The 19,412-nt window shown below is 48.5% G+C and overlaps 1 protein-coding gene across 3 annotated transcripts in view; it reads right to left on the bottom strand.

The window, feature by feature from the left end:
• BRD1 (bromodomain containing 1) overlaps positions 1-4,541 on the bottom strand; it is a 552,010-nt gene extending 547,469 nt beyond the window's left edge. For 2 of the 3 annotated variants that reach the window (XM_078679620.1, XM_078679637.1), the window contains exon 1: positions 4,217-4,541. The gene's annotated coding sequence lies outside the window, so the exon portion shown is untranslated. Of the gene's footprint in view, positions 1-3,772; positions 3,886-4,216 lie in introns of those variants that run through there. The other variant, XM_078679628.1, reaches the window with a different exon arrangement.
• Positions 4,542-19,412: the final 14,871 nt, after the last annotated feature.

Below are 19,412 nucleotides of genomic sequence, written 5' to 3'. Positions count from 1 at the left end.
CAGTCAACTGATCTGGGTTTAATCCATCACCATTCTTTAGTTCACTCAGCCACCCCAGTTCAGACATGGCTATATGCAAATCAGTCTGACCCTGTGCCTCATGGGAACAGTGCAGCCAGAACTGCCAAGCCATGTCTTCCCTGGACCGGAAACAAGCATCCTGGGACCGGTTTCGGATTCATAATCCTCATCAGCCAGGCTATCTTGAATCCAGTGGCCAAGTGAACAAGGGACTCACGTCTGAGCATACGCTGCCACACTAAGGGCGAACAAAGCGATACAAAAAGGGGATGATGGACGGAGCGTTTGAACAAATCAAACACTCGCCCCCAGTCAACTGATCTGGGTTTAATCCATCACCATTCTTTAGTTCACTCAGCCACCCCAGTTCAGACATGGCTATATGCAAATCAGTCTGACCCTGTGCCTCATGGGAACAGTGCAGCCAGAACTGCCAAGCCATGTCTTCCCTGGACCGGAAACAAGCATCCTGGGACCGGTTTCGGATTCATAATCCTCATCAGCCAGGCTATCTTAAATCCAGTGGCCAAGTGAACAAGGGACTCACGTCTGAGCATACCCTGCCACACTTGTAGGGTTGCCGCTAGAGTAAGGTTTAGAGTTAGGGTTCACAGTAGATTTTGGCTCTTGAGTAGCGACAGACTTCGGGCTAAGCCAACTGTCAAAATTAGTGTTATGGTTAGTAGGAGGTGTAGACTTTGTTATCGAGGTAATTCAAGTTTTAGTGTTCAGCTTAAGGTTAGTAGTACTCTTACCCTTAGTTTAATTAAGGTAGTGGCATTCTCAGTAGTTGTAATTTTTAAGTAGTGGAATCTATGTGGTGGCATCTCAATGTAACTGGATTATGTGTATTGTCATACAAGCATTTTCTCTTTCTATGCAAGACAAGCCTTGCTGTAACTAAAACACTAGGCTCAAGTGACAATCATACAAATCATAACGTGTCTGGCCTACCAAGAGAATCTGCTAACTAGACACTATAGTTAATAAATATCACAAAGCAGAGGTGCGATAAACCAGAAAACGAAAATGTTGCTAAACTTAATATAGAAAGACAGCATCTATTCAATCATCATCTTTAAAAAGTTTCTTTCGGATATAAAAATGCATTAAACGAACATAATAAAAACATACGATTTAAAATTTCACATTTACATTTCCTACATTTTGCACCAAATGGTGATAGTGCTAAAATTGCAAAAATAAGCGAAAAATGTTCTACAACTTGGCAAAATTCCTATTAAGGTTCACTTTTGGCACCATCTTATATTGTGGATAAAATACCTTTTTGCCATAAGGACCTACATCTTCTGTGGGGTAAATGTACTCCCTCTTCACATAAGGGCCTCTGGTTTTTCTGAAGCTAATAACCCAGGGCCCTCTCTACCAGGGTCATAGATAAAGGTATGCTCCTTATTCTTACAGTTAGCCCCAAATATATGCTCAAAATTGACTTCTGATCCTTGCAGAGAAGAGGACATCAAACTTTTTTTATGGATTAGCCACGGAGCTAGCAAAAATTTAGGCATGCTGACAATTATCACCTCCCTTATAGCAGATTTCAAGATACAGAGCGTGATTTTGCATTTTCTCACCTCAATAAGATGGCACATTGGAGTTACACAGCTTTCGCGAGGGGCCCTATAGGCTGGGCAAACAAATAAAAAATGGGCAGTAGATTTAGATGGGCAAAAAACAAAAAGGGAGTGAACCATCTAGGAATCAAGGCATGTTGCATCCCTGTGTTGGTGCGTTAACTACTGCATGGACTAAAAATAAAAACAGGAAGAGGGAAGGGGTTTTATCTACGCCAATTATATAGCTGGGTCTGTGTCATTACAAAGCGATATGCCTGCAGACAACATTGTGTGCCCCTAACCCATATGCCTTGTAACCAATAGTGTAGAAATGAAGGGGTATATTCTACACAATATATGCAAATTTTTACCCAGGATGTAAACATATTTAGAAGTGGTGTGGTATGTACCCCATGAGGACTGACTCTGCATTTGGACCGCAGTGACTTGAAATTTGCCTTGTACAAATTCCACAAGGTTACTACCGAACTACAAGTATGATACAACGACAAGAATATCTGTACTGCCAGTGTAAATCTAGACGGGTGGGGGGGGCTACCACATTTATATTAGACACACCTGAAACCCAAGGGTTGTCTTGACAATGGAAATCTCACTATTCCCTTCCTTCTTGACCAAATACATCTGTGGAAATATGGATTGTACTGACTGCACAACTTTCTCTATTGTGTTCAAAATGAAAAATAATGACTGGCCTTTCTTATAGCCTTGAAAAAGCCCCAAGCCTGAATGCCGTTGAGAGTGGCAACATGTATTGGCTGGCAAAATCATTTACTTTAATATTAGGAACAAAAAAGAAGTAAAGGATGTTGCCTACAATGTAAACCCTGATCTTTTTCATTTCGGAATATCATAGATGTATTTATTAGAGAAAAAATTATGCAATATTGCTATCTGTCCACCCTATTAATTTGAAATACCCTATTTATCAAATCACTAACAATATAAATGTCACAGAACAATGCCACATCCATGCCAACGACCTACTTTCTGTTTATGCAACACTCTATTGTTTACAAAAAATGCCGATACATGTGCAGATTTACAATCATATACCACATTCAAGTTTCGATGTAGCAGATACAATATACAATTTCCTTTTACATTTCAGGTTTCTTCAATGAGCATTCTGGTAATAGAACTCATTTGAAAATTGTAGAAAATTAAAACACTAAAATTGTATTTTTAAATGGTCTGTTGCCATATATAATATGCAAATGGTCAGGCAGTCCCTTCCACCAGAATTCCACTGCGTTACTGAAACTAAAGTATCTCTTTTAAGAAGACATTGTGTTACCCAGGTTCGTTGTCAAGTCAATAAAAAGTGGCTGGCATAAATAACAACGTAAAGAGTTATGAGACAGACAACTTGTAATGCAATTTCCATCAGTTTTTTTTTACAGGGTGTATGTAAAGCGTTCTGATGCCTACGAGTTAAGCTAGCCCTTTATAAAACTTTTAAAATAAAAAAAATTAAAAATAAAATGAATTCACGTATGGTTCCATTTGAGTAATCAACATTGAAAATGCACCGTCAACAGAGGCCGTTTGCTCCAAAATATAAACGCTAAACAAACAAGGATGTGAAACTGGTAAAAATGAGTTCCATACAAACATATCAAACATTCATTATGTACTTCTAATTCAGACAAAAGGATAAACAAAATTAGATTTCGCAACAGATTCAGATAGACCAGGGGCTATACTGCGTGCTTAACATAGTAAAGACCATGTAGAAATTGATATCTCAGCCGTCATTTGTGTGGGTATTCTTGGGTAAAGTTTCTGTCAATGAAGAACGTGAGGTATTACTTCTTTTTGAATTCTGCTCAATCCGCATTGTCAATTTAAACTTCCTTCGTCAACTCTTAACTATCGCTCTCGGAGTTATACAGATAACCAACATAAATAAATAGACAGCAAATTACTGAACTGCAAGTACTACTGTTTAAAAAAAAAAAATAGGATCAAGGGGAAGCATGGAACAAAAAAAGAAGTAGCTGTGTGGCAGAAGCGCATACATAGGATAGGCAAGACTAGAAGAGACAATAGACGGCAGAAATTCGTGCAGTAAAACAGATGTCTGCAAAAGAACGTAAATTGAGAAGCATACATTAGACTAAGTTCAGATCTATAAGGCGCATCACCCTTACTTTTCTGGGTAAAGTTATATGGAGAATACGAACACATCCCACAAAAGTAGTAGGACTGTGGGAGTACAGCCGCAGGTGGACAGCCTAGCACAACAACGTGTGACGTCATTAATGTGCGCCAGCTGCCGTTACTACAAGGGCTGCGTACAGGACAATAGGGGAGCTGCGCGCGGGGCTCGGTAACGCAAGGGGTGGAAGGGACCTGGAACCACCCTGGAAGATGGCCAGGGAGGGGTGAGGAACCAGCCCCACCCTCCCAGCAGGAACTTTAAATGCCAGGCCCATGGACGTCACTAAGGAGCGCCCTCTCTAGCAATGAATGAGTGCGGGGGAGGGTCACAACCCGGGGGTAACCTCGGTCCCCTCACTTTACTCCTGATTTGTACCATAGCGCCCGTTAAGCCCCACTGTCAATGAGAGCCCCCATTTCTGTGTAAGAGGTACCTCCAGGGTCGAGGCGGTACCTCCTCCTCTTCGGGGTTCCGTCCCAACGTTCGTCGCGAGCCGTTTGCCTATGAACCTGCGGCGGTTGGAAGAGGTGGCAGAGCTGGGGTCTGCCTCCGCCCCCTGCCTTCACCGCTGCAGGCTCAGCGCGGGGCTCCACACGCGCCCGCTCGTGCTTCGGGGTGGCCGTACTGCCCCTCCCCACTGTACTCGGGGATCCCCCCCTTCCCCACCCCCTGTTCCGGAGCACACAATACGATCACACGGCGCGTGCCCGCTCCGGCACTCCTGTGATGTCACTCGCAGCCGTCGCCATGTTGCGTGTGGCAAAGCTCAGCAGAGCAGAATGGGCTACGGGTTCGGTAAGTAGTGATCGATGTAGGGGCCATCTTTGAACTGGCGTTGGCCAGTTAGACACGAACGGTTTCCAATCACAGACAACAGTGTGTTTTAGAGTAGTAGAGTGATCGAGAACCCACAGATGACTTCTGCGCTTCTGAACACTTTTTATTTAGTATTTGCTTTGAATTCACGGGGAAAAAACTCGTATAGTAAGATGACCCAACCCATGTAAAGGCCACCCAAACTTACTGTCCTAAGATGGCTGCCAACTTTTTCTGAAAGAGAGGCACATCGTTTCCTGTTTCCGCGTCAGTTGTTTTATTTTATATACGGGCGTGACTTCAACGACTTCAAAGCACAGCAGAGCGGGTCTGGGATTGGTCTACTTTGATGTGCGGAGATGAGACTGTTGTAGCATTTTTTTTTAACTATTACTTTCCCTTGATATAGTTTTGAAGGTTGATCGTACGCAAGATCTTCTCGATGATTGGGACCATTATAGTCTGTGGCTTTCCCTCCAAGGTGAACGTACTGAAACATTGTTTCCCTGGTGCTTAAAATTATACATAGTTGTAACGTTATACAGACTGTACAGATGTGACACGGGAAACATTGTACATGGGTGTAACGCAAATCATTCGGTGTACATTTACTACGCTATGTGGCCCTTTCCCATTACATCTACCACATGTTTAATTTTCGTCTCTCCGGGGGAACCTTTGCATCATACTTTTCTTTCTAATGCAACTCATTTTGTAAATTAGTGTTATCACAAAAAAAGTCCACCGTAACAAACTCCCCACCCGCAAGAAGTTGGGTCTGCTATATAGACTGATAATTGGTTAATAATCCATGCCAACGTTTGGAAACAGGAAAAAACATTCTGAAAAAAATAATAGAAGGAATTAATTTTCTCCATTGACTTGCATTGAAGTTGAGGTATTTTTAGGCGGTAGTAGGCTAAAACAAAGTACTTTAAAATAATTGCGTCTCCTGCCTGAATAAGGTCTCTTGGGATGTGTTTGAGCATAGTTCTTAAACCATGAAACTAAAAATGATGTTCCTTTGACTGAAAATCTAGCTTGTCATAGACTTTCTATTGATATCTACTTGAAATAATGCATACGTACATTGGTGGGACAGCTAGGTTTAGTCATCTATTTTGTGTAGCTGCTCGGAGGTGCCACTTGTATTCAATTTTATATAGTGCTTTATTTCCTGCGTATGGTGCACACAATTGTTTTCTCAACAATATGCTTCCTCTAATTGTTTGTGGTCTAAAGTGATGTTGCGATCCATTTCCTATTGCCTTTGGTATTCAATGGGTGGGGCCATTGTATAATGAGGATCGCAATTTGCCAGTCACAAAATGCCATGTACAACAGTGTCTGAGACCCTATTTGTGATTCCCAACGGAGTCGCAAATTGCATGCCTCGTCAATATTCATGAGGCACTCACAATTTGCGATCCCGTTATGGAATGGCTGGCCCTCCCAGGGATGGTGGCTTGCTGGGCTCAGCAGACCTCCATGTCTGGGACTGCTTTTAAATAAAGCAGTTTTTTTAATGCAGCACGTTTTCCTTGAAGGAAAACGGGATGCATTTAAAAAAAAAAGAAGAAACTTTTTCGTTTAATTTTTTAAGGGCAGGTAGTGGTCCCTGGGACCACTGCCTGCACCTAAAAAATATTTTCCCCTGAATTTGCAAAGGGGTCCACTAGGGACCCCTTCCCATTTGCGAGTTGTGGCGAGGAACCGGAGTACCAGCCCCCTCAGACCCAGGTCCTGATCAGTTTCACCCTTGCATCACTCCTTATTCCCTTCTATGCTTGCAGACTCCGTCTTACAAGCAGGATGTATGCTGCCCCTTTAAGGTTCCCGAGACACCATCTACGTCGGCTGATCATGAGAGATGGTCAGCTGATCCGGAGGCCTTCAAACAGAAAGAGGAAATGCTGCGTTGGCGTTCTCACCTGGAACCCGAATGGTGGAAGCGGGACTTGCCGGCGAAACAACGGAACGTCGAGACATTCTTCGTGGGGGCCAAGACCGCGGGAAACCTGATTCCACGCTGCCGAAGAAGAGACGTCAGGAGCAGGACAAGCAGAAGCGCTAACACCAGAAAGCCAAAGAAGGGAGCCGGACCAATTCCGGCACCACTCCAGAGACGGCCACGACCCAGAAGGGTCATGGCTTCACAAGGTACGGGGCCGGTTGGGGGCCGTGTGGGGAAGCAAGGGAAACTGGGAACCGAAGGGAGGGTTAAGTGGCACGCCGGTAACCTCTGCTCTGGTTTGATTAGAGCAAAGAGGACATATGGGGCAACTTTAAATACACAGGCTTACACTGGTGAAGGTCGGGTGCACTTTCCCTCACTCCCTTTCCCTTGGCGGCTAAGTAACCCATCAGACAGCCGTCTTAAAAGGATTATTATTATATATATATTTTTTTTTATCGTCTTGGTGGTCGGAGCATCTGGGCAAGAAGGACAAGATACATCAATCTGGAACAACCCAAAAATCCTTTGGATGACTTTGTTCTCTGAGGGAAGAGAGTGAAGTTAACATTGATAAAGACTTTTTCTTTGTCTTTTCAAGTTGATAACATTTCCCAAGTGTAACTCAATAAAGAGAAACACAATCATCCAATACTCTGGTCTCTCTGTCTCCTTCTCCACCACCTTACACTTGGTGTCAGAAGTGGGATCAGAGTGTCTCCTGGATCATAAAAACAATGGAGAACCTTATCCAACAACTGATAAGGGGGCAGGAGAAGTTAGAATGGGCTGTGGAGAAACAGATGGCCTCAGCCCATGCCGACAGAGAACTTTTTAAAACCACAATGGCAAATCAAGCGGAGCGACTACTAACTGTCGCTGATGACTGGGCCCTATTGCAGACCCGCACCGGGACCTTTCCGAACGTGTCTTTACAGAAATACACACCAGAAGAAGATCCTGACACATTTTTATTAAATATCGAGAGGGCAGCCCGCGCAGCAGGCTGGCCGGAGGCCAAATGGCCATTCTTTTTGGCTGCCTTCCTCACAGGGGAAGCGCAAGCTGCTTATCAAGTGGAAAATACCTCTGGGCATACCCCCTATTCTGAGATAAAAGGAATAATATTGGACCACCTAGGAATGGATGCTGAGGCGTACAGAATCTGTTTTAGAAAAGAGAGAGGTACCCCTACGGATAATCCGAAAACATTATACTTCAAACTTAAAGCAGCCGCAGACAAATGGTTGAGGTCGCAGACTAATTCTAAGGAGGAGATCATGTCCCTCATTTACTTAGAACAATTCCTCGAATCTCTACCATACCCAATTCAGCGCCGGCTAAAACAACATAACCGCCTGACAGCTTGGGAAGCGGTAGAAATGGCCACCTTCTTTTATAGGGCCCAACTCCGTCCCTTATCAGGAGACCATGAGAAACCAATACGTCCCTCCTCCTCTATGGGAAAACCAGACCGGAAGCAAAACAAACCCAACCCCAAACCTGTGAAGTTCCGTCAACATAAACCTGAATCTATGCAGTAAAAGGGCCACAATGCTTCGAGTGTGGAGAGTGGGGGCATGTAGCCAGAACCTGTCCACAAAAGAAGCCCTCGGAAGAACCGATGGACATAAGTTGCATCCCTCCTGCTATACTGTACTCCGAAGAAATGGGTCCCAGTTTTTATGTGAGTGTTCTTGTCGGGGGAATAAAGGTCCAAGCCCTGTTAGATTCTGGCTGTTGCCAGTTAGTCATTCATCAGTCCTTAGTAAACACCCCGCTCCTTACGAATGAAAAATTGTTCCTATCAGATGTGTACATGGGGACGTGCAAAGCTATCCCTCGGTTCTCTTACCCATCTCTCTACCATCTGGTATAACCTTAAAAACCAGACTCGGGGTTTTACCCTTCCTACCTGAACAGTTAATCCTAGGTAGAGACAATCAATCCTTCCTTCTTGGCCCTCTTAAAAGATAACCTCCAATCCGGGGCAACCCCTCCAACATCCTGTACCTCCCTTCTCACACTGTAAAACCTGGGCCGATAATCGTGAACATTACCTGCGCCATCTTACTCAATGGTCCCTTTTTGCGCACACATAGGCCACAGCCATTTTGATCGACCGCGACCATTTTGTGTTCTGTTGTTCACCCCTGTTTCACCTGCAGTTCCACAAGTATCTGTATAACCTTCTGACCGACTTGGTATGTGTACTAAGGGTCATAATTAGGGCTCCCGTTTTTTTTGGTAAAAGTAGTGTCTGGTGAAACCAACTGACGTACATCAGCACCCGTGTAGTGACACACAAGTAAAGGGTGGTATCCAGCACCGAGACCAGCTAGAAGCCAATGACTTCCCGAGAGCGCACCCACGGCCCCAGTGTCACGCCAGGTGCAGTCATTGGCCATGATGACGCTGGCACTGCACTCCCTCACTGGCCTACATGCACCAGGACAGCTCTGCAGGAAGCCACTTAAGGAAATGTATTTAAAAACACCGCCACAGTTCGCCATCTTCCAGGCAAACGATAATGCAAAGGGCAAGTTTGCATTAATTAATTCCACGTAGTGACCTGAGACACCTGAGATTTGTTTGCGAGACACTGAACATCGGGCGCAGTTGCACTAACGAGGAAACCCAGGAAAGAAACTGCCCCCTCCGCTCAGTTACATTTATGCAGAGCATACTAGCATTCACCACCGGCGCCTACACCCGTCCACTAAGTCTGTAAACATGTTCATCCCTCATGAGTGTTTACACAGATCAGCAAGGTTGGGATGTGAGCAGAAGCAGTGAAATTTACTACAACAATCTGCAGCTACTAGTGCCCCCCCCCCCCGACACACGAGTGCGTGGAGGATGTGCACCAGCTGGGAGGACAAGACTTTGCTAAGGACTGGCATCCGCCGCTGTTGTTCTTGGGTATAACTGTTCGCACCCCCACAGGTGACTACGACTGTGTGCAGATATCTACAAACAAAGCGCCCCCCACTCTTTGGGCCCCAACAAAACCAGCAACTGTCCACAGAAGGCCTCTGTTTGACAACTGTTCACCTTCGTATGACACACGTGACACCTGTCTGTGGAAGCAGCGCCCTCCCTATACCTGCCCAGAGGCAGCGGGTGCCTCTACGTCACCCACAGCCACTAGGGGTATGTTCAAATACCAGGGCTGCCTGGCGTTGTTGCCTGATGCAAGGGGTGTACAGAATCCTGTGCGTGTGCAGGGTTTTGCAGAAGGTGTCACGGTACCAGATGTGCACCGAGAACGGGTGCAGCTGACCCCACGAAGAATTGGGGGGGGGGCCCTAGGGGTGTCAGAAGAATGTGCAGATGTTACACTTCTGTAAATGACAGGGATGAGCAGAGCACAAGCATACATTTAAAATTGTGCGTAAAATTAGATTGCATCCTAAGACTCATAAAATGTGCAAACAATGAGTACTTTAAAATACTTATAAATAAGCTGCATGGGGCCTGGGACCGGATGAGTCAGGGGCATTGGGGGAGGCTATGGCATGGAGTGAAAGAAGAATAAAGTCTCATTAACAATTAAATGGTCTTTCAAAAGACCTGTGAAGTACTCTGGTGTGGCTATGTGGGTGGCTGGGAAGGAATTTCAAGCAGCAGGAAGGGGGTGTGGCTGGATTCAAGCACAGCAGCCTGGAAACATTTTCTAGTATTTTGCCGTTTCTAAATATAAATACAGACAAAGGAAATATAGATTTCCGTCTGTGTTTAAGTGTAAAAAATCCGTAAAAACTGAAAACCGGGAGCCCTAGTCATAATCGAGCGGACATGCCCACGTTTGATGTTAGCTTAAGAACGACATTCTATTGCCGCCGCAAACCTCTGCATTCCTTGTTCCTCCCCATCCCTGTGCATGTAACCAAAGATTGTAGATACCAAAGGTCCCGTACTAACCTGGTTTATTGCACCCCAAAGAATGCACCTCCCGATGGACAATGGAACTTGTTTTCCTCTCACATGTTCCCGACCCTGAGGCAAAGGCCAGCTGCCTGATAAACATCATATGTCCGACTGTTTATGATTGGGAGGGTACGAACCAGCTTGTCCGAAATGTATGGCATCTTGTCCGGGGCGGGGTACCAAGCCTATATGACACTGCTCACAAAGATTGTATTGTCGAAACACTGTATAAAAGTAGCCTGTTGGAGAGTTGAAGTCAGAACACCTCCCTGAGAGACATCCCGGTGTCTGCAGTAGACGTGCTCTCCTCTAGAGTAAATAAACCTCGTTCTTGCCTTCCAGTTTCCAGCGCCTGCCTCGTTATTTGAATAGAATCGAAAGTGAATTAAAGGAGATAAGCCAAGCAGCTTCAGGGGTCTCAAAGGGGGCTGCTTTTCATCAACACAGGCTGCTTGGCTTTCAGACAGAAGTTTTAAATACAGTCAGCACAATGATCCCACACTTCAAGCCGCCTGGAATCAAGCAAGACAAAACCCTCCGCTTCAGAGCCCAGCATATCCCCTTTTCTGGGTACAGAACGAACTCCTGTATAGGATAGCTAAATCGGGAGAACAACCCCAGCTCGTAGTACCCCAACCTTTCTGGGAGCAGGTCCTATTCTTTGCTCATTCTCACTTACTTGCGGGGCACAGGGGATCACAGAAAACTATAGAGATGCTCTTGCAACACTTTTATTGGCCTGGTATCTTTTCCCACGTCACCAAATTTTGTCAGGAGTGTGAGATCTGCCAGAGGAAAAATCCCCACAAATCCAATGCCATACCCCTGCAACCCCATCATTGGCACTCCCTTCGAAAGAATTGTTATGGACCTCATTGGGCCATTACCACGAACAAAAAAGGGACATCTTTATGCTCTGGTTTTTGTGGATTATGCCACACGATACCCTGAGGCTTTTCCCCTGCACAAAGCCACTAGTCAAAACATCAGTGACAAACTTTTGGAGTTGTTCTCCCGGGTCGTTTTTCCCCGTGAAATTTTGACAGACCAGGGAACCCCTTTTGTGTCCAAAGTTATGGCCCAAGTCTGCAAGTCCCTTGCTATCTCTCATATCAGAACATCAGTGTACCACCCCCAGACTGATGGCCTGTGTGAACGCTATAATGCAACCCTGAAGCTTACACTAAAGAAACTCCTGAGTGTGGAAGGAAGAGAATGGGACATGTTACTCCCTTTAGCATTATACGTAATCAGAAGTCAGATCCAGGCCAGTTTAGGGTGCTCCCCATTCCAACTGTTATATGGCCGAGAACCCCGTAGTCTGTTATAGATTACCAAAGAAGTGTGGGAGCAGGAAAAAGAAGAGACTAAAACCTCCCTTGACCATACGCAAGGCCTACGTAACCATTTAACACAACCTACGAGAATTTGCTGGCGCTAATTTAGAAAAGGCCCAAACCAAACAACAACTCCTGTATAACAAGGGGAAAAAAGTGGCGACAACTACAGGTGGGGGATTGGGTATTAGTCTCTATACCATCTGTCATTGCAAAAGCAGAATGGCAGGGACCAAATAAAATAGTACACCAGGTTAGATTAACATCCTACCAGGTAAATCACCCCTAAACAAACCCAACTATATCACATCAATCTTCTAAAAAAAAAAGTGGCTAGGACCACTCCCTAAGAACATGTACTTAGTGGAGCCTAAGACAGAACGTGACACCACCCTAAATCAGTTAGTGATCAATCAGGAACTATCACAGGATCAAAAGGAGTCCCTTCAGGAAACACTACAACCCTTTGCACCTTTGTTCTCTGACCTTCCTGGTCACACTTCCCTGGCAGAGCACTCCATTCCCACTCAACCTGGTAAGATAGTTAAGCAAAAGCCCTATCTTATTCCGGCTGCACGAAGAAGCGCAATAGAAAAAGAGGTCCAGAAGATGCTTTCCCTCGGGGAAATACGACCATCTCAAAGTGAATGGTCTTCACCAGTAGTATTAGTACCGAAACCGGACGGTTCTGTCCGGTTTTGCATAGATTTCAGAGCTGTTAATGTCATTTCCAAATGTGACTCATACCCCCTTCCCAGGGTGGATGAGTTAATCGAGAGACTCGGTGAGGCCCAATACATCACCACCTTGGATCTCCCAAAAGGGTACTGGCAGGTACCTCTCAAACCTCAAGACCAAGAGAAAGCAGCCTTTCGACACCTTCCGGCTTGTATGAGTTTACAGTGTTGCCATTCGGGTTACGCGGGACACCTGCCACGTTCAACGCCTTATGAACAAAGTCCTGTCCATGCATCAGGAATATTCTTCGTCTTACTTAGACGACATTGTTATCTTTAGCCCTACCTAGGACACACACCTCCAGCATTGTCGTCTAGTTCTCCAAGCTGTTCAGTCAGCCGGGTTACACATCAACGCGAAGAAATCAAAAGCCGGATTTAGAAAGGTCAAGTATTTAGGTTTTATCCTGGATAATGGATGTATAGAACCCCAACAAGAAAAAATCAAGGCAATATCCCAGGCCCCTTTTCCCACCACAAAAAAGGAGGTACGAGCCTTCAATCTATTAAAAAAGGAAATAAAACCCAGAGACCTTCTCAAACACCCCTCCTGAAGCCCAACAAGCATTTCTGGAGTTAAAAAGGCTCATCACTTCCAGCCCAATACTGAGGTCCCCTGATTTTTCCAAACCTTTCGTACTGCAAAAAGATGCCTCTGAAAATGGATTGGGGGCCGTTCTTTCACAAGTATCCTATGATGGAATCGAACACCCCATCCTTTTCCTGAGTCAAACTTTTTCCCAGGGAACAGAAGTACCCTATCATAGAGAAGGAGTGTCTTGCGATCAAGTGGGCAGTGGATAAGCTAAGATATTATCTTGAGGGTTCCCATTTCCTCTTGTACATGGACCATGCCCCGCTCCTTTGGATGAGCAAGAACAAGGGTAACAACCAACGTGTACTTCGATGGTTCCTCGCCCTCCAGCCCTTCTCTTTTGAGGTTCGTCATCGGAAGGGCTCTGAAAATGGGAATGCTGACTTTCTATCCCTTATCTCCCTGTTCCCCAACCGGGAACAGACTGGGGTGGGGGTGTGTGGCGAGGAACCGGAGTACCAATCCCCCTCAGACCCAGGTCCTGATCAGTTTCACCCTTGCATCACTCCTTATTCCCTTCTATGCTTGCAGACTCCGTCTTACGAGCAGGATGTATGCTGCCCCTTTAAGGTTCCCGAGACACCATCTACGTCGGCTGATCACGTGAGATGGTCAGCTGATCCGGAGGCCTTCAAACAGGAAGAGGAAACGCTGCGTTGGCGTTCTCACCTGGAGCCCGAATGGTGGAAGCGGGACTTGCCAGCGAAACAACGGAACGTCGAGACATTCTTCGTGGGGCCAAGACCGCGGGAAAACGGATTCCACGCCACAGAAGAAGAGACGCCAGGAGCCGGACGAGCAGAATCGCTAACACTAGAAAGCCAAAGAAGGGAGCCGGACCCATTCCGGCAACACTCCAGAGACAGCCACGACCCAGGAGGGTCATGGCTTCACAAGGTACGGGGGCTGTGTGGGGAAGCAAGGGAGACGGAGAACCGAAGGGAGGGTTAAGTGGCACGCCGGTAACCTCTGCTCTGGTCGGATTAGAGCAAAGAGGACATCCGGGGCAACTTTAAATACACTGGCTTACACTGATGAAGGTCGGGTGCACTTTCCATCACTCCCTTTCCTGCTAAGTAACCCATCAGACAACCGTCTTTAAAGGATTATTTTTTTTTCTCTTTTTTTATTGTTTTTATTATTTTTTATCGTCCTGGTGGTTGGAGTATCTGGGCAAGAAGGACAAGATACTTCAATCTGGAACAACCAGAAAATCCTGAGGATAACCTTGCTCTCTGAGGGAAGAGAGTGAAGTAAACATTGATAAAGACTTTTTCTTTGTCTTCTCACGTTGATAAAATTTCCCAAGTGTAACTCAATAAAGAGAAATACGATCATCCTATACTCTGGTCTCTCTGTCTCCTTCTCCACCACCTTACACAAGTGCATTACCACCCTCTTGAAGAGGGATGTCGGCCACCTGGTGCTGTCCCATGCAGAAGGGGTGGTAACAAGGACGTCTTCCTTCTCAGCGTTGAGCTTCAGGCAGCTATTGGTCATCCAGACTGCAACGTCTTGCATTCCTTTCTGGAAGTTGAGTTTGGTAGTGGTGGGGTCTTTGGTGAGGGAGAGGATGAGCTTGGTGTTGTCGGCGTAGGATACAATGTTGAAGCCGTGTGTTCAGACGATGGCTGCGAGGGTCCAGTCCAGGGCTGTTCCTTGTATGTCTGCGTCGTGTAGTCTGGGGACTAGTGTGCGGTAGGAGACAGTCTCAAAGGCTGCTGATACGTCGAGTGGGATGATGGTTGCGAAGTGGCCTTGGTCCAGGAGGGTGCGGATGTCTGTGACGGCGAGTAGGGCGGTCTCTGTGCTGTGGTTGCTTCGGAATCCTGGTTTGGACAGGTTGAGGATGGCGTTCTCTTCAATGAATCGTGTCTGTTTCCTGTTGACTGTTTTCTCTGCAACTTTGGCTGCGAAGGGGAGGAGCGTGATGGGCCGATAGTTCTTGAGGTCGGTAGCGTCAGCTGTGGGCTTCTTGAGCAGAGGTCTCACTTCTGCGCGCTTCCAGTAGTCTGGGAAGGTGCCTGTTTTAAAGGTGGTGTTGATGGTGCGTTGTAGTTCGGGTGCGTTGGAGACCGCATCTCTGTGGTAGATGTGAGGGGAGCAGGGGCGGTGGGGGCCCCAAGTGGATGCTCTTCATGGTCGAGGCAGTGTCTTCGGCCGTGATCGGTGCCCAGTTGGAGATGGTGGCTGGCTGGCTGGTGTTTCTGGGGGCCATCTGTGGCGCCTGGTGGCTGGTTCGATGAAGTTGTCGTAGAGGTTTTCGATCTTGAGGTGGAAATAGGTTCCAAGCTTGTCGCAGAAGTCTTGGGATAGGGTGATATCTGTGGCTTCGCTGCGTGGGTTGGTGAATTCTTCAATGACATTGAAAAGTTCCTTGGAGTTGGTGGAGTTGGCCAGGATTTTGTTGTGAATGAAGTTCCTCTTGGTGGCTCTGATCTGGTTGTGGTAGTCCGTCATGGGTCCTTGTAGGTGGTGTGGCTTTCAGTTGTCTTGGTGTTTCTCCAGTTCTTCTCCAGGTGTCTGCAGGTGCGTCTGGCATCTTGGAGAGCGGTGGTGAACCAGGCGGCTTTCCTGGGGCATTGTCTGCTGGGGTTGCACAACGGTGCAAGCTCGTTTGCGCAGCTGGAGATCCAGGTGTGGAGTTCTCTGGCTGTGCCGTTTGCGTCTGGTGCCCAGGTGTGGTTGTCTTGGGTGAGAGTGGAGCTAAGTTGCTCGTCGGTAACCTTGCTCCAGTTCCTTTGTGGGGGGCGTGGGGCTGGTTTGGGTGCCTTGCGTTTGTTGATGGCGAAGTATACGCAGTGGTGGTCGGTCCATGGCAGCTGCATTGTGTGGCTGAATTGGACGCTGTTTCCTGCTGCGAAGGTGGGGTCGAGGGTGTGTCCTGCTCTGTGAGTCGGTGTATTGATGAGTTGTTTAAGTCCGATAATGGCAAGGTTGTCACGAAGGATAGTGGATTTGGGGTCGCTGGGGTTGACGAAGTGGAAGTTCAGGTCTCCAATAAGGTATGTAGTTTGTTGAGGCGATGGCGTGGGGTGCGATGAAGTCGGTGATGGTGGCGGCAAAGGGTGTTCGGGGGCTAGGGGATCTGTAGACAAGGGTTCCTTGGAGTGTGGCTTTGGGGGGTGGTCTGGATCAGGAAGTGCAGGTGTTTGGCGGAGCGTAAGGTTTCGCTGGAGTTGGGGAGGCGAAGGGTGCTCTTGTGGGCAAATACGAGGCCCCCTCCTGGGTGGTTGGGGCGGTATTTCCTCTGGATCTTGTATCCGATGGGCTTGCCTTTGGACACCAGCGGCGCGACCGCACAGTGGCTGCCATTAAGAAGGGGAGATGGGATGGAGGGGAGGCGGTAGCGGGCGAATAAAGGGGGGAGGGGCAGCAGCAGCGAAAGGAACAGGCAGGCATGAGAAAATAAAAACGGTGTTGGAATTAGAGCAAGACACAGATGGTCACAATGACAGTGGCACAACAGGGACAAATTAAGAAATGTCTGAGAAAGCTTACAGTGGTTGCAGGCAGTCTGGTCCCAGTTGGAGCGGGCAGCAGCTTCGAACCTCCCAAGGAGGAGGTCGGGTCTGGAGGCAAGAGACGGCACAGCAGAGCTGCGGGGAGAGAGTGGACCTAGACTGAGGGTCAGAGGTCTTACTCGCACTCTCCTGCATCGGCTGCCATTAAGTAGGGGAGGAGGGAGGGAGGGAGGGAGGGAGGGAGGAGAGGCCTGGAGGCGGGGAAATTCCAAGGGGTGAGGGGGCACAGGGGCTGCAGCGGCAAAAGGAACAGGCAGGCATAAGAAAATAAAAACGGGTGGAATTACGGGGGGCTATCTGATCGGGGCTACATCCCTCTATTATAGGCGGGTGTTAGTGAGGGGGGGGTTCCTGTAGGTTGAGTGGGTAGTTGGGATCCATTGGTATGGTAGGCTTTGGGCGCTCTGTTTTGGGCCCGAGGTCGCCCATGCCGCGACAGATACTTCTGTGTTTTATGAGGTATGGGGGGGTGGGGTGGAGGTTGGGGGACGGGGTGTTCAGGGGGTTGTTATGTAGGGGGATGGGTGGGGGGGGGTTGGTTTGTGGTGCACGTGAGTTTCATGCTGAACTAGAGCTGGTGTTGAATGTACGGGCCTGCTGCCGGGTCCTCCTGCTTTATTTTCCCTGGGATTATGGTTGATGCATTGCCTACAGGGCCCCGTTGTATGTCTATGCGCATATTGAGCTGGAACGTCCGGGGCTTACTGGATAAAATTAAACGGGGAGCTGTTCTGAGGGGGGCTAAGCGGGAGGGGGCGGATGTCCTGCTCTTGCAGGAGACGCATATGATGGGCACGAAGGCACCCTGCCTGCAAAGATTTGGCTATCACCAGGTTTCCCACGCCGGCTTTTCGAGGGGCTCTAGTGGGGTTGCCATCTTGATTCATAGACGACTTGCATATGTACATGAGAGACTCTGGTTGGATCCTCAGGGCAGATACATTGTGGTGCAGGGTAGGGTGGGTACGGAACCAGTCGTCTTTGGGAGTGTCTATGCCCCTCCCCCTCTGCAGTGGGCTCTGGCTGAAAGGCTGTTTGCGGTGTGGGCGGAGGTCCCAGAGTCCCTTGCTATGATTGGTGGGGATTGGAATGATGTGCTGGATGTGACTATGGACCGTCTTCGGCCGCGGGGTCCGCCTGTGGTGGCTGCTCCCACGCGGTTGCGTGCGATGGTGGATGGACTGGGCTGGGTTGATACGTGGCGACATCTGCATGCGGCGGCCAGAGAATATACGTATGTTTCTGCAGTGCATGGCTCGTTTTCACGGCTAGATTGTGTGTTTGTGCCGAGTGGGTGCCTGAGCCGAGTGCGGGGAGCGGCCATCCTGCCTCGAGGGTTGTCTGACCACTCTCCGGTGACTGTAGATTTTGACCTGTGCGGGCGGAAGCAGCCGTTCCGGTGGCGAATGTCCTCGTGGCATCTTCAGCAGGCTGATTACGTCCGGCATCTGCGGGGAGCGATAGCCCATTATTGGCAGGAAAACCTTGTCGGGGACACGGATGTGTCGTTGGCTTGGGAAGCTATGAAGCCCACACTTCAGGGGGTGGACATAGCGTGGTGTGCGGCGGCTCGCCGACGACATAGGGAGGCCATAGTGGCAGCGGCGGCGCGGGTGGAGACCCTCGAGAGGCGGTGTAAGGAGGAGGGAGGTGGAGATGCCGTGCGGTCGCTCTTGCAGGCGCAACAGACTCATGCATATGTGCTGCTTGATGAGGCTCGCCAGGCATGGCTCGCCACCCGCAGTAGAATTTATCAGTGGGGGGACAAGTCGTGCACTATGCTTCATCGACTGTGTCAGAATATCATGCAGCCGATTACGCTGCCTGGTCTTACAGATGAGACTGGAGCTACAATAACGGACCCAGCTGAACTGGCGGCCAGTTTCGCGTGATACTACGCAGCACTTTATGCACCGCAGGACTGCCTTCCGGCCGAAGCGGTGGATAAATTTATCGCGGACCTGCCCCCGAGGGTGGTCTCCGACGAGGCGCGGGCGATCTTGGATCTCCCTATTACGGGGGAGGAGGTGGGGGACGCACTGGCGCAACTAAACACGGGAAAGGCGCCCAGACCGAGTGGTTTCCCGTGCGAATTTTACAAGAAGTTCCAGCTCCAACTGGGGGCTCACTATAAGGCGGTACTAGAGGCTGCGCGTGAGTCGGGTCGGGTCGGTTGCCCGCTGACTGGCGACATGCTGAGGTGATGGTGTTCCAGAAACCGGGTAGGCCACCCGCTAGGCACGACTCGTATCGCCCCATATCGTTGCTCGACGTAGAAGCTAAATTACTGGCAAAAGTGCTGGCGAACCGGCTTCTCCCTTACGTAGCGGATCTGGTTCATCCAGACCAGGCCGGTTTTATGCCGCACAGGGCGACGCGACACAATGTCCGACGGGCTCAGACGGCCATCGATGCGATGGGGGCCACAGGTGAGCGAGCGGCCCTGTTGCTGGCGGATATAGATAGGGCGTTCGACTCCGTGAGCTGGGCTTATTTGTTTGCACTCCTGCCCCGCCTTAACTTGGGCCCGGTTTTCATCTCGTACGTTCGGTTGCTCTACACTGACATCACGGCGGCCGTGCGGGTCTCGGGTGCCGTCTCTGTGCGGTTTCCAATCTGGCGGGGGACCCGTCAGGGTTGCCCGCTTTCCCCCTACCTCTTCGCGTTAGCGATGGAGCTCCTCGCCTCTTGGGTGCGCATTGATGCACAGCTGCAAGGTTTTCGATGGGACCAGGG

Source organism: Lissotriton helveticus, chromosome 1_1 (assembly GCF_964261635.1).
Source record: "Lissotriton helveticus chromosome 1_1, aLisHel1.1, whole genome shotgun sequence".
Lineage (NCBI taxonomy): Eukaryota > Metazoa > Chordata > Amphibia > Caudata > Salamandridae > Lissotriton > Lissotriton helveticus.
This window is presented reverse-complemented; position numbering and strand designations above follow the sequence as displayed.